Raw genomic sequence first — 27,770 nt, 5'->3', positions numbered from 1 at the left:
AAAAAATATGATTTTATATTTTTACGGCTCTGCATTATAAACTTCTGTGAAGCACTTGTTGGGTTAAAGTGCTCACCACACATCTAAATAAGTTCCTTAAGGGGTCTACTTTCTAAAATGGTGTCACTTGTGGGGGGTTTCAATGTTTAGGCACATCAGGGGCTCTCCAAACGCAACATGGCGTCCCATCTTAATTCCAGTCAATTTTGCATTGAAAAGTAAAATGGCGGTCCTTCCCTTCCGAGCTCTGCTATGCACCCAAACAGTGGTTTACCCCACATATGGGGTATCGTCGTACTCAGGAGAAATTGTACAACAACTTTTGGGGTCCAATTTTTTCTCTTACCCTTGGGAAAATAAAAAATTGGGGGCAAAAAGATCATTTTTGTGAAAAAATATGATTTTTTATTTTTACGGCTCTGCATTATAAACTTCTGTGAAGCACTTGTTGGGTCAAAGTGCTCACCACACATCTAGATAAGTTCCTTAAGGGGCCTACTTTCCAAAATATTGTCACTTGTGGGGGGTTTCAATGATTAGGCACATCAGGGGCTCTCCAAACGCAACATGGCGTCCCATCTCAATTCCAGTCAATTTTGCATTGAAAATTCAAATGGCGCTCCTTCCCTTCCGAGCTCTGCCATGCACCCAAACAATGGTTTACCCCCACATGTGGGGTATCAGCGTACTGAGGACAAATTGCACAACAATTTTTGGCGTCCAATTTCTTCTCTTACCTTTGGGAAAATAAAACATTGGGGGCGAAAAGATCATTTTTGTGAAAAAATATTACTTTTTATTTTTACGGCTCTGCATTATAAACATCTGTGAAGCACTTGGTGGGTCAAAGTGCTCACCACAAATCTAGATAAATTCCTTAGGGGGTCTACTTTCCAAAATTGTGTCACTTGTGGGGGGTTTCAATGTTTAGGCACATCAGGGGCTCTCTAAACGTAACATGGCATCCCATCTCAATTCCAGTCAATTTTGCATTGAAAAGTAAAATGGCGCTCCTTTCCTTCCGAGCTCTGCCATGCGCCCAAACAGTGGTTTACCCCCACATATGGGGTATCAGCGTACTCAGGACAAATTGTGCAAAAACTTTTGCAGCCCATTTTCACGTGTTACCCTAGGTAAAATAAGACAAATTGGAGCTGAAGTAAATTTTGTGTGAAAAAAAGTTAAATGTTCATTTTTATTTAAACATTCCAAAAATTCCTCTGAAACACCTGAAGGGTTAATAAACTTCTTGAATGTGGTTTTGAGCACCTTGAGGGGTGCAGTTTTTAGAATGGTGTCACACTTGGGTATTTTCTATTATATAGACCCCTCAAAATGACTTCAAATGAGATGTGGTCCCTAAAAAAAAATGGTGTTGTAAAAATGAGAAATTGCTGGTCAAATTTTAACCCTTATAACTCCCTAACAAAAAAAAATTTTGGTTCCAAAATTGTGCTTATGTAAAGTAGACATGTGGAAAATGTTACTTGTTAAGTATTTTGAGTGACATATCTCTGTGATTTAAGGGCATAAAAATTCAAAGTTGGAAAATTGCGAAATTTTCAAAATTTTTGCCAAATTTCCATTTTTTTCACAATTAAACGCAAGTTATATTGAATAAATGTTACCACTATTATGAAGTACAATATGTCATGAGAAAAGAGTTTCAGAATCGCCAAGATCCGTTGAAGCGTTCCAGAGTTATAACCTCATAAAGGGACAGTGGTCAGAATTGTAAAAGTTGGCCCGGTCATTAAAGTGCAAACCACCCTCGGGGCTTAAAGGTACCTTCACACGAAGCGACGCTGCAGCGATAGTGACAACGATGCCGATCGCTGCAGCGTCGCTGTTTAATCGCTGGGGAGCTGTCACACAGACCGCTCTCCAGCGACCAACGATGCCGAGGTCCCCGGGTAACCAGGGTAAACATCGGGTTGCTAATCGCAGGGCCGCGCTTAGTAACCCGATGTTTACCCTGGTTACCAGCGTAAAAGTAAAAAAAAAAAACAGTACATGCTCACCTGCACGTCCCCCAGCGTCTGCTTCCTGACACTGACTGAGCTCCGGCCCTAGCAGCACAGCGGTGACGTCACCGCTGTGCTTTCACTTTCACTTTAGGGCCGGCGCTCAGTAAGTGTCAGGAAGCAGACGCTGGGGGATGCGCAGGTGAGTATGTACTGTTTTTTTTTTTTACTTTTACGCTGGTAACCAGGGTAAACATCGGGTTACTAAGCGCGGCCCTGTGCTTGGTAACCCGATGTTTACCCTGGTTACCAGTGTAAAACATCGCTGGTATCGTTGCTTTTGCTTTCAAACACAACGATACACGGCGATCGGACGACCAAATAAAGTTCTGGACTTTATTCAGCGACCAGCGACATCACAGCAGGATCCTGATCGCTGCTGCGTGTCAAACTAAACGATATCGCTAGCGAGGACGCTGCAACGTCACGGATCGCTAGCGATATCGTTACAAAGTCGTTTCGTGTGAAGGTACCTTAAGGGGTTAAAGAGCCAAGCTAACACTCAAATAAAGCACCAGAACCAAGCTAACACCTAAATAAAGAGCCAAGCTAACACTGAAATAAAGCACCAGAACCAAGCTAATACCTAGATTAAGAGCCAAGCTAACACTGAAATAAAGCACCAGAACCGAGCTAACAGCCAAAAAAAGCACCAGAACCAAGCTAACACCTAAATAAAGAGCCAAGCTAACACTCAAATAAACATACCTCCCAACTTTAGGGGAAGGGAAAGAGGGACAAAGTCAGCGGCAAATTTTAGGCCACACCCATTTCACAACTAGCCACGCCCCAACCACACCCATTTAGCACTTCTGATCACAATGTTTCGTTAACAATAATTATGAACAAAAAAATATGGCCACACACGACGCTCCATACTGTACAATGGCCATTGGCCACATTATGCTCCATACTGTATAATGGCCCCACATGATGCTGCGTACAGTATACTTGCCCCACGTGATGGTCCATACAGTATAATGGCGCCACATGATGCTTTGTACAGTATAATGGCCCCACACGATGCTGGGTATAGTATAATGGCCACACAATGCTGGGTACAGTATAATGGCCCCACACAATGCTGGGTGCAGTATAATGGCCACACATGGTTACCCCACCCCCATCATTGCCTTCTCCATCAGTACACACAAACACCTTTCACCGCGCTCCCTCGCAGCAGCCGGCAGCTTCCACTCCCACGGCGCTGAATGGTGTCATCCAGCTGCGCCGCTGACTGCTGTATCCAGCATTACAGCTCAGTCCCCATAGAATGTAATACAGCACAGCCCCATAGAATATAATGCTGCACAGCCCCCATAGAATGTAACGCAGGCAGGTGGCAGCCCCCATAGAATGTAACGCAGGCAGGTGGCAGCCCCCATAGAATGTAACGCAGGCAGGTGGCAGCCCCCATAGAATGTAAGGGGTGCTGCACCAGGTTGGTGGAGAATCCGATGGATGGGTACCAGGGGGAGAGTGGGAGCGGGGTGCGCGCACCATGGGGAGACAAAGTTTAGTTTGTCAGTCCTCCTATGCTGTCAGAGTCTCTGCTGTAACCGCAGCAGGGCAGCGCTGCATGGAGAGGGGGAGAGACACATACATTCACTTACAGTCTGGAGATCCGCTCGCTGCTCCCGCGGTCACACAGACACGGAGTGTCTCACAACTCTGCCCCCGTGCCAGAAACCAGTCCGGGTGCTGCCGCTCTGTCCTCAGAGTCCACCCACGTCTATAGTTGAGGAGGAAGCCGGAGGCGGGCGGTGAGGCAACTCAAGGGGGCGTGGCTACAACGCAGTCCCAGGGAACGGAACGAACAGCGGGTACTAATCGGGCTCTCTCTACGTCCCGGAAGTGGGCGGGGCTTCACCGGCGGCCGCAAATTCGGGATTTTAAATGCCCGAAGCGGGACAGCGGGACCCCGGTGCCAAAGCGGGACTGTCACGCTGAAATCGGGACGGTTGGGAGGTATGAAATAAAGCACCAGAACCAAGCTAACACCAAAATAAAGAGCCAAACTAACACTCAAATAAAGCACCAGAACCAAGCTAACACCTAAATAAAGAGCCAAGCTAACACTGAAATAAAGCACCAGAACCAAGCTAATACCTAAATAAAGAGTCAAGCTAACACTCAAATAAAGCACCAGAACCAAGCTAACACTTAAATAAAGAGGCAAGCTAACACTCAAATAAAGCACGAGAACCGAGCTAAGAGCCAAAAAAAGCACCAGAACCAAGCTAACACCTAAATAAAGAGCCAAGCTAACACTCAAATAAAGCACAAAAACCAAGCTGACATCTAAATACAACATCAGAATCATCCTAATACCAAAAGACGGCACGAAAGCCAAGCTAACACTGAAATAAACCCGAGAACCAAGCTAACACCTGAATACAGAACCGATCTAAAACCCAAATAAAGCACCAGAACGAAGTTAATATCTAAATGCAACACATGAATCAACCAAATAACCTAAAGACAGCGCAAGAACCAAGCTAACAGTGAAATAACCAAGCTGCCTCTTAAATAAGGACCATATTCATGCTCACAACTAACTAGAGCACCAGAAGCAAGCTAACACTTAAATACAGCACCAGAACTAAGCTAAAACCTAAGCAAAGCTCCAGAACCAAGCTCAGATCACAAATACACTACAAATACACTACAAAAAAGCTCATGACATAACTACAGCACCAAAACTAAGCTCATAATACAAATACAGCACAAAACAACGGTATAATATGTCATTTTTGTTATAAGTGTTATATGAATGTTTGATATGAGGTTGGTTCATAATATATACACAGAACGAGAACCAAGCTCAAAATGAAAATACAGAACCAGAGCCAAGTTCATAACAGAAATACAACACACAATCAACCTTACAATATATACAGCACAAAACAATCTAATAATGACATAATTTATAAGATTAAGTTCTGCTGAATTTTGCGCTGTATTTATATTGTGAGCTTGGTTCTGGTGCTGTCTTTATGGTATGAACTGAGCTCGTATGATACAATCAGGTTTAGTTCAAAGCTTATAACAAAAATACAACACCTGAACCAAGGGCACGACATATACTCAGCACAGAGCCAGATGCACATTAATACAGAACCAGAACCAAGTGCACAACATAAATACAGCACCAGACCAAACTAATAAATAAAGAACAAAATATAAAATATACATTAAATTGGAATCTGGTTCTCCCTTCTAGTGACAACAAACTCTGGCAACCCTACATCTCCCCCTAAGACTTGAAAGCTCAGTCACGTTTTTGGGCTCCATATGGGAAAAGTTGGATGCTGCCAAATACTTATGTATCCTCTAAAAAACTATTATGCCTTGAGACTCTTCTGTCCCCCACAGACACTGCTGTCCTCCAGGTACCTCTGTCTTCTCCAGACTTATCTGTTCAGACCCCCTAGAGTCCTCTGTTGCCTTCTAGAAACATCTCTCCCTCTCAAGTGTAGCGCCCCCACTGCCGCAGGGCCGAGGGGTACCCGGTACCGGGCCTCTGAGTCTCTGCTCTGGGGTTGTCACGGTGGCTAGACCCGGTCCGTGACCCTGCTGAGGGGCGTACAATGAAGGTGTTGGTGGGGGTGATGTTATGGTGCGGTGCAGGTCGCAGTAAATAACGAGGACACCAGGTTGCAGTCTCTTTACCTCTTTACTGAAGGCTTCAGGATCCTCAATCCGGAATACGGTTAACCGGGCTGCGCAAGTCCGGCCGGTCCGATGGCACCTCCAGAGTTCCCTTTGCAGGTGGAAATCTGTGCCTAACTTCTAGCGCTTGTGTGTTGTGGTCCTCCCCTGCTGTGCTTACGGGATAGTCCCCACAACTGTTGTGTCTGTTTCTGAAGTTCCTTCACAACTCGATTATGATGTTCTTCTTCGTCCCCCAGATGATATGGCTAGGACGCACCCGTATGACGGGTAGGCTCGGAGCTCTTCCTGGACCCTAGTGTCGCCCTTCTCCTGTTGTTGCCCCCTGTGTCTTCGTAGGTGATTTGTGTGAGACAGCCCGCCTATAGCTGACTGTCCTGCCGTAGGTTTGAAGTATGGCTTGGAGCCTAGTACTTCCTCGGCGTTCCGGCCACCGGCTGCACGCCTCAGTAGGATGTTGCCTCGTCTTACAGCACGACTCCTACTGGTATTTCTCCTTGTTGCGTTGATCTCGTTTCTCACTCAGCACAATATACCTCGCTTCTTGTCCTTTCTTAGGGCACCGCCGCGATCAGGTGCAGGCGCGGTCCCGTAACGTTCTCTCAGTTCGCTAGGCCTCTGTCAGGATCCCACCCCTGACAGGGACCCCCCTGAGTCTCTCCCCGCAACACCCTCTGCCACAGGGTGTTGCCTGTTCGATTCCCAGTCAGCTTCTGTCTAACTTCCTCTCTAACCCCCAGTTTTACCAGATTGTGAGGAGTGGCCTAATACATAGTACCCTTAGCTCCCCCTGGTGGCCAGACTGTGAAGTGTATTGGTGTCTGTGATACCTGGTCAGGTGAACTCCTTCAGTGCCATCAGACGTACCATAGCCCCCCTTAGCGGCGGAGCATCAGTACTGCAACGACCAGGACTCTGGGGCGCTGCACAAGAATACTGTGTCATGTCTCCAAAAGATGCGTCTTCCTCCAAGCACTAGTCTCCACAATATCATCCAATTACCTCTGTTCTCAAAATTCATATATCCTCCTACAAACTATTCTCCAGACTTCTCTGTCCTCTCCATTCCACTCTGTCCCCAAACCAACTTCCCTGTCTTCTAAAGATAATTCTGCTTCCTCAGCCTCTTCTGTCCCTCTCCAGCCTCTTTCCTCTCTAGGCTCCTCGTTCTCCTCCAGATACATCTGTTCTCATACAGAGATCTCTGTTCTCTCCAGTCCTGTCTCCTCTTTGCCCCTCAAAACACCTGTGAAGACTCCTCTGCTCCTTCTATAACCTTCCATCCCTCTAAAGAGCACAAGCGGATATATTTTATAATACTTGAACCTTCCCCTCACACATCATCTGTGATATATGCAGGTATGTACACAGTGACTGCACCAGCAGAATAGTGAGTGCAGCTCTGGGGAATAATACAGGAGTTAACTCGGGATCAGTAATGTAATGTATGTACACAGTGACTGCCCCAGCAGAATAGTGAGTGCAGCTCTGGGATGTAATACAGGATGTAACTCAGGATCAGTAATGTAATGTACGTGCACAGTGACTGCACCAGCAGAATAGTGAGCGCAGCTCTTGCGTATAATACAGGATGTAAGTCAGGATCAGTAATGTAATCTATGTACCAGTGACTGCACCAGCAGAATAGTGAGTGCAGCTCTGGTGTATAATACAGGATGTAACTCAGGATCAGTAATGTAATGTATGTACACAGTGACTGCTCCAGCAGAATAGTGAGTGCAGCTCTGGAGTATAATGCAGGATGTAACTCAGGATCAGTAATGTAATCTATGTACACAGTGACTGCCCCAGCAGAATAGTGAGTGCAGCTCTGGAGTATAATACAGGATGTAACTCAGGATCAGTAATGTAATGTATGTACACAGTGACTGCACCAGCAGAATAGTGAGTGCAGCTCTGGGGTATAATACAGGATGTAACTCAGCATCAGTAATGTATACACAGTGACTGCTCCAGCAGAATAGTGAGTGCAGCTCTGGAGTATAATACAGGAGGTAACTCAGGAGCAGTAATGTAATGTATGTACACAGTGACTGCACCAGCAGAATAGTGAGTGCAGCTCTGGAGTATAATACAGGATGTAACTCAGGATCAGTAATGTAATGTATGTACACAGTGACTGCACCAGCAGAATAGTGAGTGCAGCTCTGGAGTATAATACAGGATGTAACTCAGGATCAGTAATGTAATGTATGTACACAGTGACTGCACCAGCAGAATAGTGAGTGCAGCTCTGGAGTATAATACAGGAGGTAACTCAGGATCAGTGCAGCATCAGTAATGTAATGAATGTAATGTATGTACACAGTGACTGCCCCAACATCCCTCTCTTCCTGACAGCAGTAACAGCCAATAATAGGGGCCCTTTAAGAAGTCATGCAAATTAATGTAATAAACTCTCATCCTATAGAACTTCCCCCTTACACATAACGTTGAGCACAGCAGGGTGCGCAGAGCAAAGGTAGCAACTGGAGTCTACTGCAACTGTATATAGAAGGAGACAATAAGAAAATGTACCAATCGATTTCTGATGAGACCGTGCAGCCCGGGTCGGTGCCCTTCCAGACCCCACAGAAGCATTATCTGGTGTGGTCCATCATCAACCTGCTCTTTTGCTGCATGCCTCTAGGACTGGCCGCTTTATTTTTCTCCATCGAGGTAAAAATCCACATTTCTCTGAGTGATTATCCATTATTTAACTCTTCCAGAACCAGGTAATCTTGTGCCAAAGAAAGCGCAAATTTTAAAATTTTTGGTTTCCAGTATTCTTATTGTCGCTCTCTAAGAGCCAGAACTTTTTTTTTTTATCTCTGTTAACATAGAAGTAGAAGTATCTGCAGGTAAATCCACAGCTGATAATCTGCCCCAAGTCTGCTGATGTATCTGTCAACTTCAGTAACAAATGAACTAAAATAAAATATTCACCTCTTCTGCCGCTGCCACTGATCAAAGCGGCTTCGATTGGCTGCAGCGGTGACATAAGAGATGATGCCATGCCGGGAGGCACCCTATATCCTGCGCACTGGCGCCCCAACTCGTCGGCGCCTGACCCTGTCTGCCCTGGTTGTCTCTATGAATGACAGGGGAGTGAAAAGATAGTACACAAAAGATTTGGCTATGTACACTATTTGTAATTTCTCTGGTTGTGTAGAAATCACAATAGGCTAGAGATAAGCTGTTGCTGTATAAAAATAGCGCAACCTATAGCTAATAAGCCTGCGGAGAAGTATATCCTATGGACAGAAAAAAAACTGTCTTACAAATAAATAGTGATACTCTAGCTCATCTCTCTATAAGGAATATGAAGATATAAATCCTGCAGAAATAAGATAAGGGATAGCTATTCAAGTATCAGGGTCACTAAACATGTGTATAACCCTTTAAGAAAAGGAGCAGAAAGAGAGAGGTATAGTCTGTGTTCTTAGATGAGTAAATATTCCATTATATGAACATGTTTGATAATGGATTAGCCCACCGCTCTCTATATCAAAGATATATACCACAAGTCCAAAGTCTTCTGCACAGTCCAGAAGTATCAAAGTAATACAGTGCCAATGTGCATATTGTATGCTCCCGAGGTCGCAGCACTTGTCATAGAGATTGCTGCAATCACAACATATATTCCTCAGTCACAGATAAACCTGCTAACCATTAAGAGGCAGTGTGTACATACTCCAGTGTCACCAGCACTCAACGCATCGCATAGAATGAGGATTGTCTCCAGTGGGGCTCTGGTTATTGTGCCTGATCCGTATTTACCATAAGAAATATGAGCTAAGTACTCCTTGTAACGATTTTATTATCTTACTCCTGATGAACCGAAGTGGAGGCGAAACGCGTTGAGTGCTGTTGAACCTGGAGTATGTAACACAGTGCCTGTTAATGGTTAGCAGGTTTATCTTTTGACAGGGGAATATATGTTGTGAATTGCAGCAATCTCTATTACATGACATAATGGTATACGTGACTCCTGTGAGCTTGAATTAAAACTCCCAATTAACTCTTGATAACAAACATCTCCCGGCCCTTCCAACCCGATATAATAAAAAACATCCCCCTTGCCCCAATAAACACTCAAATCGTTGTTTGGATTTAAATGGCCACAGCAGCCTTTTATTAACCCCTTCATGACCTTGGGATTTTCCGTTTTTCCGTGTTCGTTTTTCGCTCCCCTCCTTCCCAGAGCCATAACTTTTTTAGTTTTCCGTCAATTTGGCCATGTGAGGGCTTATTTTTTTGCGGGACGAGTTGTACTTTTGAACGACATCATTGGTTTTACCATGTCGTGTACTAGAAAATGGGAAAAAAATTCCAAGTGCAGTGAAATTGCAAAAAAAGTGCTGTCCCACACTTGTTTTTTGTTTGGCTTTTTTGTTGGTTCACTAAATGCTAAAACTGAAAACCTGCCATTATGATTCTCCAGGTCAGTACGAGTTCATAGACACCTAACATGACTAGGTTATTTTTTATCTAAGTGGTGAAAAAAAATTCCAAACTTTGCTAAAAAAAATAAAAATTGTGCCATTTTCCGTTTCTCGTGGCGTCTCCATTTTTCATGATCTGGGGTCGGTTGAGGGCTTATTTTTTGTGTTCCGAGCTGGTGTTTTTAATGATACCATTTCGGTGCAGATACGTTCTTTTGATCGCCCGTTATTGCATTTTAATGCAATGTCGCGGCGACCAAAAAAACGTAATTCTGGCGTTTCGAATTTTTTTCTCGCTACGCCGTTTAGCGATCAGGTTAATGCTTTTTTTATTGATAGATCGGGCGATTCTGAACGCGGCGATACCAAATATGTGTAGATTTGATTTTTTTTATTGATTTATTTTGATTGGGGCGAAAGGGGGGTGATTTAAACTTTTATATTTTTTTTATTTTTTTCACATTTTTTTTTACTTTTTTTAAAACTTTTGCCATGCTTCTATAGCCTCCATAGGAAGCTAGAAGCTGGCACAACACGATCGCCTCTGCTACATAGCAGCGATCTGATGTTCGCTCTATGTAGCAGAATTGCAGGTGTGCTGTGAGCGCCGACCACAGGGTGGCGCTCACAGCTGTCGGGGATCAGTAACCATAGAGGTCTCAAGGACCTCTATGGTTACTATTCTGAAGCATCGCCGACCTCCGACCGGGGGTCGGCGATGCGATCATTTCCGGCCATCCGTCCGGAAGCGGTAGTTAAATGCCGCTGTCTGCGTTTGACAGCGGCATTTAACTAGTTAATAGGCGCAGGCAGATCGCGATTCTGCCCGCGCCTATTACGGGCACATGTCAGCTGTTCAAAATAGCTGACATGTCCCGGCTTGGATGCGGGCTCACCGCCGGAGCCCGCATCAAAGCGGGGCTTCTGACCTCGGACATACTATCCCGTTCGAGGTCAGAAAGGGGTTAACATAAATTATAAAACAATTTTTAACAATCGAAAAAATAAGAGGGGTGGTCCTCGAAGCCCCAAAATTATAAAGCTCAAATCTCCAAATCCCACATTGGCCCCCAGGTTAAGTCTTACCCACCTAACCGTTAAGCACCAGCTCAGGGATAGATAACAACCAACCTGGTCAACCAATAACCCATCCAAGGGTCCCTTGAATACCCCTCCAGCGGGATAATCGAACCACGCCTAGTTAAATTCACTCATGGGGAGTCCAGGACCTCTCATGATCCCCCCACTAATCCGCCATTTTCCACTTCCACCGACTTCGAGGACCTTCCCCCCCCGTCATGAACATAATTGGTCTGACAACTTAGCCATTTATGTCCCTCCACACCTTTAAGCCTAATTCAATGCCTTCGTGAATAGCCAGACACCACATATCAGTCCCCACCGCATTCAAGTGTACTCCATCAGCTCTCCAAAAACCACCCTGGCCCGACTTTAAATCCACGTGCCTCACTACCAAAGCCCCATTCCGAACCATGAACCGGGATATAGCCCGGTTCACTTTGATCCTCACTCTATTGATTCCGTCAATAGACCTCGCACCTCGCCACACCTTCCGCGGGATGATATCAGACCAAATTAATAAGACCTTCGGAAACATGGCCCATAACCTCAACATGTCAAATTTAATATCCTTCATCAACTCCCTACGAGGCCGTTTGGCCAAATCGTTCCCCCCCAAATGTACAACAACCACTTCTGGCACCCTGTCCAACCGGACAAAACGGTAAAATTCAGGCAACCATTGCTTCCACACCATTCCCCTTTTACCAATCCAACATAGCATTACTGACTCGCGAGGAAAACCTAATTGTCGCCCGTCCGGACGCACTGCTGCTCTCAACGCGGCCCAAAAAACGAACGAATGCCCCATTATCCAAACGAGGATCGGATCAGCCTCTGAAATAAAAGAAAATAACAACAAGTATGCAACAAACAACAACCCAAAGCCAGCTAAGATCTTCACACTAATGCCGGACGAACATACCAACGAAACCTCGTAGATTCCCAACGTCTGATCCTCTTAACCATTTCATCACTCAGACCCATTCTGGCTGCCTCTGTCATTGCCCCGATCCTAAAAGAGTGCCTGCTATAATTTGCCACGGGGATGCCACTCTCTTCCAAACATCTTCTAAATATCGTGATAAACTGAAAACGAGACAAGAAGGAGCCGTCTTTATGAACTAACAGTGACTCATTCAGGATACCACCCCTAGGGTATGTGTCCACGTTCAGGAAACGCTGCGTTTTTGACGCAGCGCTGAGCCGCAGCGTCAAAAACGCAGCATCCAGATGTTACAGCATAGTGGAGGGGATTTAATGAAATCCCGTCTCCACTGTGCGTTTAAAAACGCATGCGTTTTTCCTGCAAAAACGCACATGCGGTGCGATTTTTCAGAACGCAGCATGTTGCTACACTGAGCAAAACACGCAGGAACACCGCAGGTGACCTGCCAGTGACCTCAGGTGCATTTTTGGTCAGGATTTTACTTGCATAAAATCCTGACCAAAGCCTGAAGCAAAACCGAACGTGGACACATACCCCTAGACATGTAATTCTTAACACATACCAATGGGCATAAGGGAGAACCATCAACGCCAAATAAAACCACTTTACACCCCCTGCCAAACAAATCCTTTTTAGAAGACTTAATAAACACAATCACCTTATTGCCGTCGACATCCACATTTTCTCTCAACAAATTTCCCTTTTTACACCTAGGGCTGATCAATTCCCCCAGCCGAAAAGCCTCAAAGAAGGCCAACGAAAAGGCCGTTTTAAACAAAACCACTTCCTACTCTGATGAACATACCTCCTGTAAATGATGTCCGATAGTTAATAGCACTTCGTAAGAAACGGGACGCCTGCCATTCACTGCCTTCCCCCTTTTTTTCCAGCCTAGAACCACTTGACGCACCAAAAAGGATTTTGTTACGTCCCTGAAACCTCTGGTCTTAAAACAAAAAGATAGCCCTGCCAAAAACTTATTCAATTTTGCTATGGACCACCCTGCTTCCCAATAGTGACCGATGAACAACAACAATCTTCATCCATCTCTTCCTCCATGGTTGCCCTCCAAGATTCCCATAAACGCCATACCTTACCATATTGAGTCCACGATCCGTCCGACAGCGACCTAGAAAATAGATCCCTTACAGCCCACACGGCAGGTTCCATAACTCCACTGGACATTCCAAGCCCGCTGCCTCCACTTGTGGTGCCAACTCCCAGAAACGCTGCCACTGAAATTGAGAAAGAACGTCAATGATTGGATCAGGCACAAACGGTCCAACCTCAGACACAATCCACAAATTATGTTTAAGGCCCAAGAAAACCAAGTGTTGCAATACCTTCACCACGGCTGGCGTTGCTCCTGACAATGAGTTTATGGCTGACACCGCCCCTGTGCTCACAGGGAAAACAGATCTTTGAATTCATCAATTTGTCGCCCCACAAGGACAACGCCACGACCCTTGGAAACAATTGAAGCAATATCCGATTTGAAGTTAAACCCTGCTCCTTCCAAGCCAAAGGCCATTATGCTGCCAGCCAGCTCCCTTGAAAGAATAGACTAAAACTACTCTCCTCGACGATACTGACCAAAATGCCCAAATTGTCGGCATACACCACCGGCTGTATCCAAAGAGATTTTCCATTGTAATCGTCGAGACAAATTGCCCACACCTTCAAGTCCTCGCGAAATTCACTTTTCAGTCTGATACAATGCAAGGGGGACTTCACCCCTACCATTGCCAATGATAAACGCCGACAAAACGCACGCCCCATCGGCATGATCCTGCAAGCAAAATTCAGTTTTTCTAACAATGATTGCAAACCACGTAAGGTTATCTTTTTTAATCTGACTGCTCTAACCACTTCCTCGCGTAGAGCAATTAGCTTGTTCTCGGGTAACCTGCACTCCTTTGCCATGGTGTCGATTTCGTTTCCCAGAAAAATCAACACCGTCACCGGACCCACTGTCTTTTCTCCCGCTAACGGTACCCCAAATCGTCTCGTCACACTTTCCATTGTGGGCAACAAAACCAAACAATCCGCTGTCTGAGCGGGACCAACAAACAAAAAATCATCCAGATAATGGATACATGAACTTAACCCAGACACGTCTTTAACAACCCACTCCAGAAAGGTTCTAAACGCCTCAAAATAAGCACAGAAAAGCGAGCAACCCATAGGGAGACAACGATCAACAAAAAACCCACCGTCCCAAAAACAACCCAACAAAATGCATACTCTCAGGGTGAACCGGTAATAAGCGGAAAGCCGCCTCAATATCAGTTTTTGTTAGCTTGGCCCCTCTTCCACATAAACGAACCCACTCCATAGCCATATCAAACGAAGTGTACAGTACTGAACACAATTGAGGGTCAATCCCATCATTAACTGAGGAGCCTTTTTTTTAAAAGATAAATGATGGATCAACCTGTATTTATTCGGTTCTTTCTTAGGGACCACCTGGAGTGGTGACACCCTCAAATTGTCGACAGGAGGCTCCGCAAATGGCCCTGCCATTCTACCCAATGCAACTTCTTTCCTTAATTTCTCCGAGACTACATCAGGAAATTGTGACGCTGATTTCAAATTCCTTTTAGATAACCAAACTTCATGCTCAACAAATGGAATTTTAAAGCCTTCCCTAAAACCGTCGCACAGCAAAAGCTGCTGCCGCTGAATCGGGATATCTACTTAGAAAGCCCTCCATCACGTCCCACTGCATCGGACTGTAAGGGGGTGTGCAGGTGGCTGGTTTGAGCCCTGCATTCCTGTGCATGCCTACCTAATGAAACTGGGTATGTTTTGTGTTTGCTGTGTGCCCTGTGTAGTTTATGATAGTTGACACTGTTTCATATGATAATGGCTGACACTGTTCTGATATCTGTGTGTTAGGGACAGAAATAGGGACAGTCAGTGGCAGTGGTAGGTCAGCATTGGTAAGGGTTATGGCAGTGTAGTTACAGGTTAGTGTTAAGGGGGCACTGCAGAGTAGGAGATTAGATTGTGTTGAGAACTGGTTTCAGTCAGAGTAGTGACAGTTGAGAAAGGGGCGGAGCCAGTGTAGTGGCAGGGAGAGGGCCCTTCTGAGGTAATTTTCAAGTAATGGGAGGAGCTAAAGCTGTGTGAGGAGAATTGTTCTAGAAGGAGTCGTGACAGAAAGCTGAAGAGAGCAACAGTGTAGAGTTGAGAGAGCGAGGCAGCCTGGAAGAATCAGTGGCTAGTCTGTGGGTTACCTCCCGTGACGTCCGGGACTTACGGTCCGAACAGGAATTGCGGAGGCAACCTGAATTTTCACCCAAGATGGGGAAAGTGGACGGCGAGCACTCAGTATCAGCTAGCTGGATGGGTCAGGAAGCTGCGGGCCTGGGAGCCACGGTGCAGGAAGAAAAGCTGAGGGAGCAGACCAGGGAAAACGCAGGAGATGGATTACTCATGTATTGGGAAAATGGATGGACTGTAACTGTTATGAAGGTGCACGAGTTAAGTAAAGTTTTATTGAAAATGAACTTGGACTTTTGAGAACATTTGTGTGTGTCTGCGACGGATTGGAGCCCTGTATGCTGTGAAGGATTCTGACCCACAGGTGGGTGAAATACGTGACACACACAGCACACCACAAAATGGACATGATATTTCTGTAGCGGAGCATTGGGGTGTGATGAGGAAGCAGCAGCAATCCCTTGGTACGGCTACCACCCTGGCCCCCATTACAGGAGTCACCCCTTTTTTCAGCTGAATCGCTTCCTTTCTTCCTATTTCCTCTGAAACATTTTGCTGCACCGTGCATGCCCCAGCAGGCTGAACATTCATGTTTAAATTTACACTTTTTCCCAAATTTGCACATTCCTTCATTAAAGGAAAAACACAGTCCTTTCTGTAATGCCACCGAGTGTCCTGACTGCCCTAAACTCCCGGTGCCCCCATGAAAAGGCTGACTGGTTTGACCTAACCTAGACGGGACCATAACCGTCATCCACAATGCTATATCTTTGTGATCCCAACGGATGTGAGGCCGGAACGCTTTACATTGACGTTGACGTTGTTCGTCATACCTCAACCATCCCTGACCACCGTAAACTCTGTAAGCCTCACCTATTGCATCCAAATAGCAAAAAAGGCCCGAACAGTTTTCAGGGGCCTTTTCTCCAATAACGCTAGCTAAGATAGCGAAAGCCTGCAGCCAATTCGCAAAGGATCTCGGAATTAACCTATACCTCCTTTTTCTCTTCGTCCTCTTTTTTTTAATCCACCCTCCGTCTAAATTAAAATGCTCTAGAGGCAATAGGGAAAATATCTCCACGTATTCTCGCTTCCATACTTTTTCCCTCACCTCTTGTTTTAAATGAGCCCCTAAAGGACCCTCAAAACATACGTACACTTCCCCTCTGGCTGTATCGTCTAAGCGGAATGCGTCTTCCTTTTCTTTTTCCCCAGTCGATCCCTCAACTAAAGCCACACTCCCTGACCCGTCAACTGGCGTCATAGCTCTAGATGCTCTGCCACTTTCCCCTGAAGAACCCGCAACACCACACTAGACCCCGAGTTGCCTAAATTACCTCAAAACTTCAGATGAGCCCCCGTATCCTGTGAACGCCCCGGAATTCCCCAACCAGGCAGCCGACGGAAATGCGCCTCTGTTATGTCCTAACCCCCATAACCCCGCTAGTTCACCCATGCCCTTAAGGATCAAGCCCATACCCCCGCCAGCTACCACCGAAAAGACATCTACACTCCTAGTATCAGGGGAAGCTAAACAAGGGTTAGAAAGTAAAGGAAAGTTGTTCTCACCTAGCTGCCTGGGTGCTGTGAACCCAGCAGCCGAAGATCCGCATTCCTGGTGAAGTTGTCCCAAACCCGTCCTGGTCTGGTCCGCTCTAGAATCTGTAGCTCTTGTGTTTTTGCAGCGCCCCAGAGTCCTGGTCGTTGCAGTACTGTGGCTCCGCCACTATGGGGAGCTACGGTGCGTCCGATGGCACTGAAGGAGTTCATCTGATCAGGTATCACAGACACCAATACATTTCACAGCTGGGCCTCCGGGGGGAGCTAAGGGTGCTATTCATTAGGCCACTCCCCACCATAGTGGGTAAACTGGGGGTCAGGCAGGAAGTTAGATCAGAAAGCTGACTGGGTTGGAACCAGGCAACACCTTGTGGCAGAGGGTGTTGTAGGGGAAGATACAGTAGGGTCTCTGTCAGGGGTGGGATCCTGACAGAGGCTTGGCATTGGAAAGAACGTAACGGGTCCACGCCAGCTCCGGGAAGTGGCGGGGCCCAAGAAAGGACTAGAAGCGAGATAGATTGTGCTGAGTGAGAAACGAGATCAAGCAATAGGAGAATACCAGTAGGGGTCGTGCTGTAAGACCGGAGCAACACCCTACTGAGGCGCACTACCGGTGGCCGGAACGCCGAGGGAGTATTATAACATTCAGCTTCAAGCAATACTCTAAACAGCGGCAGGACAGTCAGTCTAAGGCGGGCTGTCTCACACAAATCACCTATGAAGTCTTGGGGGGCACCTTGTGGAGAGGGGCGACTCTAGGGTCCCGGAAGAGCTCCGAGCCTACCCGTAAAACGGGTGCCGTCCCAACCAGAACATCAGGGAGGGACAGAGGATTAGAAGAACATCATTTAATCGAGTTGTGAGGGAACTTAAGAAACAGACACAACGGTTGTGGGGACTTTCCGTAAGCACAGCAGGGAAGGACCGCAACACATAGCGCTAGAAGGAAGGCACCGATTTCCACCTGTGAAGAGAACTCTGGAGGTGCCATTGGACCGGCCGGACTTGCGCAGCCTGGGGAACCGTATTCTGGACTGTGGACTCAGAGATCTTCAGTAAAGAGGTAAAGAGACTGCAACCTGGTGTCCTTGTTATTTACTGCACCGCACCACCACTACCAACATCCACACCTATCATTCACTGTGCGCCCCACGGCAGGGTCACGGACCGGGGCCTAGCCGCCGTGACAACCCCAGAAGCAGAGACCCGTAGGCCCGGTACCGGGTACCCCTCGGCCCTGCGGCGGTGGGGGCGCTACAATTTGGCATCACGAACAGGATCTACTTAAGCCTGAAGAATCAGGTCATGTGTGCCTAGGAACTGTGATTTACTGTGCTTGGACTGTACTTTGTTGCAAAGACTGTGCTGTGCCATTTACCGCCAAAAATCCGCCGCCATTACAGCGCAGGAGAAGAAGAGGGGCGTGAAGTGGGCGTAGACAAGCTGGAGAGCGCGAACAGCAATGGCCGCCCAGTCTAAATATTTCTGTGTCCTGAGGACGTGTCCGTCAGCGGCTGAGGTCCGCCTCCTGATCTTGTTTGGAGGGTGGAGACCATGGAGACGGGGCCGCCCACGAAAGAGACCGCGGGAAGAGGACATTGGAGGAAAGGCAAAGATGGCGACACCAGGAACAACGCGTGGGACTGACCCGATCCGGCCTGAGGCTGCGCAACCCGACACAGCCCCAGAAGCGCCAACGCTGCGGGGTCTGACCCTCACGGAGTTACCGATGGGCCGACCCCCTTTGCCGCTGTCTGAGGAGTGTGTGGCTGCAGCCGAGGCCCGCCAGCTAGCCTGCCGGCTGGAGGCTGATGCCCGCGTGCTTACTCAGCTGGGCCAGCCCACGGAGGTCCGGTTGTCCCCTGTTCCCTCCCACTTGGCCGCGGCTGGGAGTACGCTACAGACGCCGGGCCTAAAGATCATGCCGGACGCCGAACATCTACGGTGTCTGATGGCAGCATGGCGGAGCCGGCCCAACCCTGCAGCGCCGATTGACTTGGTCAGAGCCCCGGAGATCCCGCCATCACACTGGGGTGTGGTAGTGTCTTTTAACTCCCGGCACGGGAGAGGAGTCATCCAGGAGATTGGGGAGCCGCTGCAGGTCCGTGTCGATCAGGAGGAGGTGGAGCCCTGCAGCAGGAGGTTCGCTCGTGATCTGGAGCCGGGCGACGCTGTGACCTACACGAGGTGGAGGAGGGAAGCTGGTGGGACGGGCTGGATAGCCCGAGGTGTACAGCGATGCATTGCCCTCCAGGCTGCTGCCGGAACACCGGAAGAAGATGATCCCGTAAAGGGGGCAGCAGAGCCCGGCCCCGCAGAACCTCGAGAAGCCCGGCCTCGCCGTGCCCCGGAGGGACGTGTGCACCTGCCAGTGAGAAGGGCCTCCCGGCGAGGGATCTTATCGCTGCGGGGACCGGAACCGCGTCCTGGCTCACCAGTGCGATCCGTTGGCCTGGTGAGGCCAGATCGGAAACCACCCTGCTCCACAAAGGACGAGTAAGCATAATTGCTTTATTACTATGTACATAGTTTTTAACTGTTTGTTTCCTGTTTGACTGCTAAACCCGTCCAGGGTAAACTTTTAAAGGGATCCTTTTGTTGACCCGGGATCCCTAGTGTTTTGTTTTGTTTGTCTTTCCAAAGTTTTTGCACAAGTTTTAGAACTGCTGAAATCATGAACAGTGCATGATCCGAACTTCTTGTAAATAGTTTGCACCTTATTAAAGGCGCTCCCTACTGCTTTTACTTCAAAAAGGACTCTTTGTGAAGATACCGCACTGGAACCTTTGCTGAGTATGGACTGGTAGCTTGAGAAGATACGCTACCTCATAGAGACTTGGTCCCCTCTTAAAGGGGATGTTCATTTGTTACGCTTAAACTGTGATATTGCTTTAAGACAGGAAGCAATAATGTCTTGATCAAAGGAAATGATGATAATGTTTATATGAGAAAAGTTATATGTGTTTAATTAGTTAAATGTGAAGAAATACTGATGATGTGCTCTGAGAAGTAAAAGGTGAAAGAAGAAGGATGCAGTGGACCCGTAGGGATAGACGTGGTGTCCAGCATGCATGATAGGAAGAAAGATAATGAGAAGGTTTAATGTTCGATAGAAAATGTTTTTGATAATGCTGATAGATAGTTAGGATAGAAGGTAAACCCTGAGTCCTCATAGGAGTCATGTAGAGATGACTTAGTGCTCTTAAACTGAAAGTAATGTTATGTTCTATACTGTGTATAGTAGTTGAAAAGGCAGTAGGCCCTGGCTGAACGGGGCGGTCCTGTAACCGAAAGGAGAGGCAGTAGGTCTGGAGCCGATAGGACAGGCGGTCCTGCAGATTTAAAGAAGGAGAATGAAAAAGTTAAAATACCTTATAATGTGATTATAGGAAGGTCTTTAGTGGATTAAAAGTGTATGTCCTTAAAGGCAAAGTTAAATTATTGTTCAACAATTTTTGCACTTAGTAGAATACCCGGTTGGGTAAGAAAAGTTAATTATAGCATGTTGCTATGATATTTTACCATGTTTGTAACGTTCAAGTGTCCTCACCTCCCATAAAGGGAAGCTCTGTTTAAATATGCTTATTGTTATTGCACTCAACAAAATTGTATGTCTTTTTGCTAACTTGTATTGTTGTTTTCTTCCCAGTCCCGGAGTACTGTGTTTAACCAGGGGGGAGTGCAGCGCCCCAGAGTCCTGGTCGTTGCAGTACTGTGGCTCCGCCACTATGGGGAGCTACGGTGTGTCCGATGGCACTGAAGGAGTTCATCTGATCAGGTATCACAGACACCAATACATTTCACAGCTGGGCCTCCGGGGGGAGCTAAGGGTGCTATTCATTAGGCCACTCCCCACCATAGTGGGTAAACTGGGGGTCAGGCAGGAAGTTAGATCAGAAAGCTGACTGGGTTGGAACCAGGCAACACCTTGTGGCAGAGGGTGTTGTAGGGGAAGATACAGTAGGGTCTCTGTCAGGGGTGGGATCCTGACAGAGGCTTGGCATTGGAAAGAACGTAACGGGTCCGCGCCAGCTCCGGGAAGCGGCGGGGCCCAAGAAAGGACTAGAAGCGAGATAGATTGTGCTGAGTGAGAAACGAGATCAAGCAATAGGAGAATACCAGTAGGAGTCGTGCTGTAAGACCGGAGCAACACCCTACTGAGGCGCACTACCGGTGGCCGGAACGCCGAGGGAGTATTATAACATTCAGCTTCAAGCAATACTCTAAACAGCGGCAGGACAGTCAGTCTAAGGTGGGCTGTCTCACACAAATCACCTATGAAGTCTTGGGGGGCACCTTGTGGAGAGGGGCGACTCTAGGGTCCCGGAAGAGCTCCGAGCCTACCCGTCAAACGGGTGCCGTCCCAACCAGAACATCAGGGAGGGACGGAGGATTAGAAGAACATCATTTAATCGAGTTGTGAGGGAACTTAAGAAACAGACACAACGGTTGTGGGGACTTTCCGTAAGCACAGCAGGGAAGGACCGCAACACATAGCGCTAGAAGGAAGGCACCGATTTCCACCTGTGAAGAGAACTCTGGAGGTGCCATTGGACCGGCCGGACTTGCGCAGCCTGGGGAACCGTATTCTGGACTGTGGACTCAGAGATCTTCAGTAAAGAGGTAAAGAGACTGCAACCTGGTGTCCTCGTTATTTACTGCACCGCACCACCACTACCAACATCCACACCTATCATTCACTGTGCGCCCCACGGCAGGGTCACGGACCGGGGCCTAGCCGCCGTGACAACCCCAGAAGCAGAGACCCGTAGGCCCGGTACCGGGTACCCCTCGGCCCTGCGGCGGTGGGGGCGCTACATTTTCTTGCTCCAAGGACCGCCAACTATCATCAGGTGCCACTGCCACTAATTGCACTGCAGTCCTCTGAGCTGATGTGGACGGTGCGATGGGAGCAGGGCCAGCGTCTTGCTGCCCTTGGGGAGACGCTTGACCCATTGCTAAAGAAATGTCCCCAGGACTGGAGGCCGAAGCGACCGACTGCTGCCTGTAAGAGGCTGATGTTGCCTGCCTCCTGCAGGCTAACGGTATAGCGCTGTTATGCCCAATGCCGCTTTGCGCTACATCGGGCAGCGCACTGTCACCCAGGCTGGCCAGCTGCCACCCACATTGTCCCTGGCGCTGAGGGGCCGTCGGATACGGCCCCTGCCTCCTCGCCTCCCGAAGTCTCCTGTGCTGAGCGGGACCAGCCGACGTGCTGGCGCCCGCAGTTCCTGCTCCTGCCGCCCCTCACTGCTTCGTCACAGACTGAGGGGAGGATGGCTCCTCCCCCGATGTTGGCCCTGCTGCTCAAGTGAATTCCTCCCGGCATTGCGGCGCGCGGCCAAAGGACTGGGGCCTGCGCTTCATACCGGAGGGGCTCTTATTTCAGCGTCGGATCCGGGGGGCAACGTCGGGTCTCAAGCGCGCCGGAGGCCTGGACCTCTGCAGCCGGCACCCACCTGGTTGAGCCTGGGAAGCTCCATATGTTGTCCCCTGTAGCAGGCTGTTAACTGATGCCTGCAGCCAATCTGTTCCCTGGGAGCTGGCTGCGTCTCTCAGGCGTTGAAGCAAGGCTTCGAACTCCATTGAAGCAGTACCCTGCAAATTCCTTACACGTCAGGTGGGTACTTAAAATGGTTGCCTGCGTAAGATAGTGCTCCCTCTTATACTACCCCTCCCCTCCTAACCTTAACCCCACCTCCTTCTAGTTTGAAAATTAATGATAATGATCCCTCCCCTCACATGCCAATAACCCCTGCTAACCCGTCCTTCCCAGCCAACTACCTTCGTCAGCTCACCAAGTCCCACGCAGCTAGATTATGTCGGCCTCCCCTTAGGTGCCATGGGCCCCGTACGGCCTCTCTAGTGCTGCGACCTCGGGAGCATACAATATGCAGATTGGCACTGTATTACTTTGATACTTCTGGACTGTGCAGAAGTCTTTGGACTTGTGGTATATATCTTTGATATAGAGAGCGGTGGGCTAATCCATTATCAAACATGTTCATATAATGGATTATTTATTCATCTAAGAAAACAGACTATACCTCTCTCTTTCTGCTCCTTTTCTTAAAGAGTTATACACATGTTTAGTGACCCTGATACTTAAATAGCTATCCCTTATCTTATTTCTGCAGGATTTATATCTTCATATTCCTTATAGAGAGATGAACAAGAGTATCACTATTTATTTGTAAGACAGTTTTTTTTCTCTCCATAGGATATACTTCTCCGCAGGCTTATTAGCTATAGGTTGAGCTATTTTTATACAGCAACAGCTTATCTCTAGCCAATTGTGATTTCTACACAACCAGAGAAATTACAAATAGTGTACATAGCCGAATCTTTTGTGTACTATCTTTTCACCCTTTGTGCATCCTTTTCACTCCCCTGTCATTTATAGAGACAACCAGGGTAGACAGGGTCAGCCGCCGACGAGTGGGAGCGCCAGTGCGCAGGATATAGGGTGCCAACCTCTGCTGTCAGGCAGGGTGAGACAGGCTGTATATAGGGTCAGTCACCTCCCCTAGGTGCGTCTATTTTATCTAAGTGGTGGTGGGGTTTATTCACTTTTTTTGCATTTATATTTTTAAAGATTATTCAATAAAAATTGATGTTTTATATACTTTTACTTCATTTTTAACTTTACAGGATTTTTTTGAAGAGTCAGTTGTTTTTGCGCCTCTGGCTCATCCATATTCCTCTCTAGTGTGATCCCGGCCTTAGGTTTCGCTTATAGCACTTTTGCGCATTCGCACTTGCAGTGATTGTTGCCAAGTAGTGCGCTAATTAATAATATAGACGAATGGTAATGTGAGCATATAACACCCGGCGCCATCACATTGACGCTCATTCACTTTGTATCTGACATGACATCATGACGCATGTGCCCTTGCGCTAATCCCTACTAATAACTCTTGCACAAGCGCATGTTGATACTTCTAGACAAGGTTCACAAAATGCCCTTTTTTCACCTTCTCTTGACAAACATTTGGTAATTGCTGTATCATTTCTTTATAAATAGATACAATGCATGCATTTTCACTGTACCCCTGACAGAGCCAAATTGAGGTGGCGAAACGTGTAGGTAAATTTTCTCCCCCATTTAGTTACATTTGGCTTCAGCCTACCTCCTGATTGGGGTAATTTGGGTGGTACCTCATCTATCTGCATGTGGACTCAACTTGTGATGATTGATTCAGTATACAACTGGCTAATTTATTGTCTGTCCCGGATTTCGCTGGTTACTACTGTTCTCCTTTTCTCTGATTTGTATGGTAATAGACGACATAGCGCTTAATGTTTACTTTATATACTGCCTTCATTTAGTGAGGATTTGTGCTTTTATGCTTTGCTATTTTGTTTCATATTTATTATTATTATTTATTATTATAGCGCCATTTATTCCATGGCGCTTTACATGTGAGGAGGGGTATACATAATAAAAACAAGTACAATAATCTTAAACAATACAAGTCACAACTGGTACAGGAGAAGAGAGGACCCTGACCGCGAGGGCTCACAATCTTAGAAGGGATGGGCGAGGATACAGTAGGTGAGGATAGAGCTGGTTGTGCAGCGGTTTGGTGGATCGGTGGTTACTGTAGGTTGTAGGCTTGCCGGAAGAGGTAAGTCTTCAGGTTCTTTTTGAAGGTTTCGATGTTAGGTGAGAGTCTGATATGTTGTGGTAGAGAGTTTCAAAGTATGGGGGAAGCACGGGAGAAATCTTGTATGCCATTGTGGGAAGAGGAGATAAGAGGGGAGTAGAGAAGGAGATCTTGTGAGGATCGGAGGTTGCGTGCAGGAAAGTACCGGGAGACGAGGTCACAGATGTATGGAGGAGACAGGTTGTGGATGGCTTTGTAAGTCATTGTTAGGGTTTTGAACTGGAGTCTCTGGGCAACGGGGAGCCAGTGAAGGAGAAGACAGAGGGGAGAGGCCGGGGAATAGCGGGGGACAGGTGGATTAGTCGGGCAGCAGAGATTAGAATAGGTTAGAGGGGTGCGAGAGTGTTAGAGGGGAGGCCACAGAGCAAGAGGTTACAGTAGTCGAGGCGGGAGATGATGAGGGCATGGACTCGAGTTTTTGCAGATTCTTGGTTGAGGAATGTATGTATCCAGGAAATATTTTTGAGTTGTAGTCTGCAGAAGGTGGAAAGGGCTTGGATATGTGGTTTGAAGGAGAGATCAGTGTCAGAGATTACCCCGAGGCAGCGAGCTTGTGGGACTGGGAAGAGTGGGCAGCCGTTTACTGTAATGGATAGGTCTGTTGGGAGAGTCAAGTGAGATGGGGGAAAGATGATTAATTCTGTTTTGTCCATGTTTAGTTTTAATACAGGAAAGATATATATCTTGGTACCATGTTAGCCAGTAGATAGAAAAATATTAGAATTGAGAGTCCTCAGTGGTTAATACCTTTTAATGGCTAAAGCTACTTTCACACTAGCGTCGTACTCGGCCCGTCGCAGTGCGTTGGGCCGACGTACCGATGCTAGCGTTGTATGCGCCGCACAACGGGGGCAGTGGATGCTGTTTTTCCACGCATCCGCTGCCCCATTGTGAGGTGCGGGGAGGTGGGGGCGGAGTTCCGGCCGCGCATGCGCGGTCGGAAATGGCGGACCGTCGGCACAAAAAACGTTACGAAGCTTTCCTTAGCGAAACGTGCGTCGGGTGTGGTCGGGTCCCTGGCTGGTGGCACCTAATAGATAAATATGTTCCTCCTGGTATTTACTAATGGATGTATGTTATGCTTTCCGATATGTTGACTGATGCCTTTTACATACTTTTATAGTATATAGTATACCACTTGGTACTACATCACATTTGTGAATATTTATTAATTGTTACTATTGTATGATTCGCACTTTTGCACTTTTTTGTCAGTCACCATATCGGTAGCTATACTCTGGTACTGGTTGAATGCTATTACTATCTGCCTTAATATCATATTGGGAGGTGGTTGTTCTATGTTAGCCACTTAGTTTCCAGCCATCCCTGCCAGCTGCGTCTGTTCTCTGTGGTGTCTCATTTTTTATACATTTGGTTTTACCTGTTCCTTAATAAAGTTGATATTATAATTATTAGTGCCGTTTAGCATTCTCTTTTGGTGTGTATAATTACTACTGCTCGGCTTAATTAATTTTGCTACTTATAGGTGTTTATTTTATTAAAAAACGTTACATGTAGCTTTTTTTGTGCCTACGGTCCACCAAAACACAACGCATCCGTCGCACGACGGATGCGACGTGTGGCAATCCGTCGCAATGCGTCGTTTAATGTTAGTCTATGGGGAAAAAACGCATCCTGCAAGCACTTTTGCAGGATGCGTTTTTTCTGCCAAACGACGCATTTCGACGGATTGCAAAAAACGCTAGTGTGAAAGTAGCCTAACTGAAAAGATGGTAACAAATTGCAGCTTTCAAAACTACTGAGGTCTCTTCATTAGGAATAGACTAATACAAAATCTGAAGAATCACATATTTATACACAGCACAGAAATAATACAATAGATAAGACAGGTGACGTGAAGCAGAACTATCATTATGGGAGAGGGATGAACATAAATATTTAAAGACAAAGGGGTGAGAGTGAAGACAAACAGAAACTTTGTTTGCAGAGACTGTATCCAGTTACCTTCAGTTCCCTTCTGGTTCAATTCTGGATTAGTGATGGGCAAACCCCGCTATGTTCGGGATCGCCCGATTTGTTTGTAAAGTTCGAGTTCGGGGCCGGATATGACACGAACTTGCGTCTGAACCCAGAGAACTCAGACTTTACATATATGGGATGGGGAGGGGGGCTGCAAAAAAAAAGCAGAAAATTAATAATAAACATTATAATTATACTTACCTGTCCAGCGACGCGTCCTAACATCACACTGTCTCCCGGCCGCATCTGCTTCCAGGGCCACTCATTACCTTCTGCCGGTATTCACTGCACTCTGCATTCTTAGGCTTTTTCAGGCAGTGTTCGTGTGGTGACGTTACCGCAAGAACACTGCCGGAAAAAGCCGAAGAATGCTGAGTGCAGTGAATACCGGCAGAAGGTAATGAGCGGCCCTGGAAGCAGATGCGGCAGGGAGACAGCGGGACGGGAGGACGCGATGCTGGACAGGTAAGTATAATTATATTGTTTATTATTAATTTTCTGCTTTTTTTACAGCCCAAACTGGACCCGAACTGTAACACGAGATTCCCATAAAAACCTGTGTGATCGAACACTATGTGTTCGGTACGGTCCCGAACTTTACAGTTTGGGTTCGCCCATCACTATTCTGGATTAATTCTTCCATACCTCCACACACTTCTATGATGCACTTATGTGATGCACTGGGCAGACTGACGTCTTGGCAGACTAATAGTTTGCAATATATTTGCTAGAAAGTGCATTCAGGTGGGAAGCAGAGAGGAGTGGTCTGTGCTCATCTTGGTCACATAATTAAGAATGAGCCATATGCAGATGCCATCAATAAATCATTCCTTTTATTTACAGACCCGCGACGCCAACAGTCAGAATAACGCAGCCCTGGCACTCAAGCATTCCGGTACCGCCTACAGGCTAAATATCGCAGCTACAGTGATCGGGACCATCGTAATTACTGTCCTTATCATCACCACCGTATTAATAGAAATCGTTGAAACCTGAAATAAAATAGTAAAAAAATGCAAACAATTCTGGATGTATGTCAATTTTTCTGATATTGGCTGATACCAAGATTTCATGACGCTTTGTACTTTATACTATTGGTAAATTGTGGTCAATATTCATTCTGTTTGTATTATAAAAATTGAGTTTTCCGACACTTATGAAAAAGTTT

This window comes from Ranitomeya variabilis, chromosome 4 (genome assembly GCF_051348905.1).
Source record: "Ranitomeya variabilis isolate aRanVar5 chromosome 4, aRanVar5.hap1, whole genome shotgun sequence".
NCBI classification, from domain to species: domain Eukaryota; kingdom Metazoa; phylum Chordata; class Amphibia; order Anura; family Dendrobatidae; genus Ranitomeya; species Ranitomeya variabilis.
Note: the sequence above shows the minus strand (reverse complement) of the source record.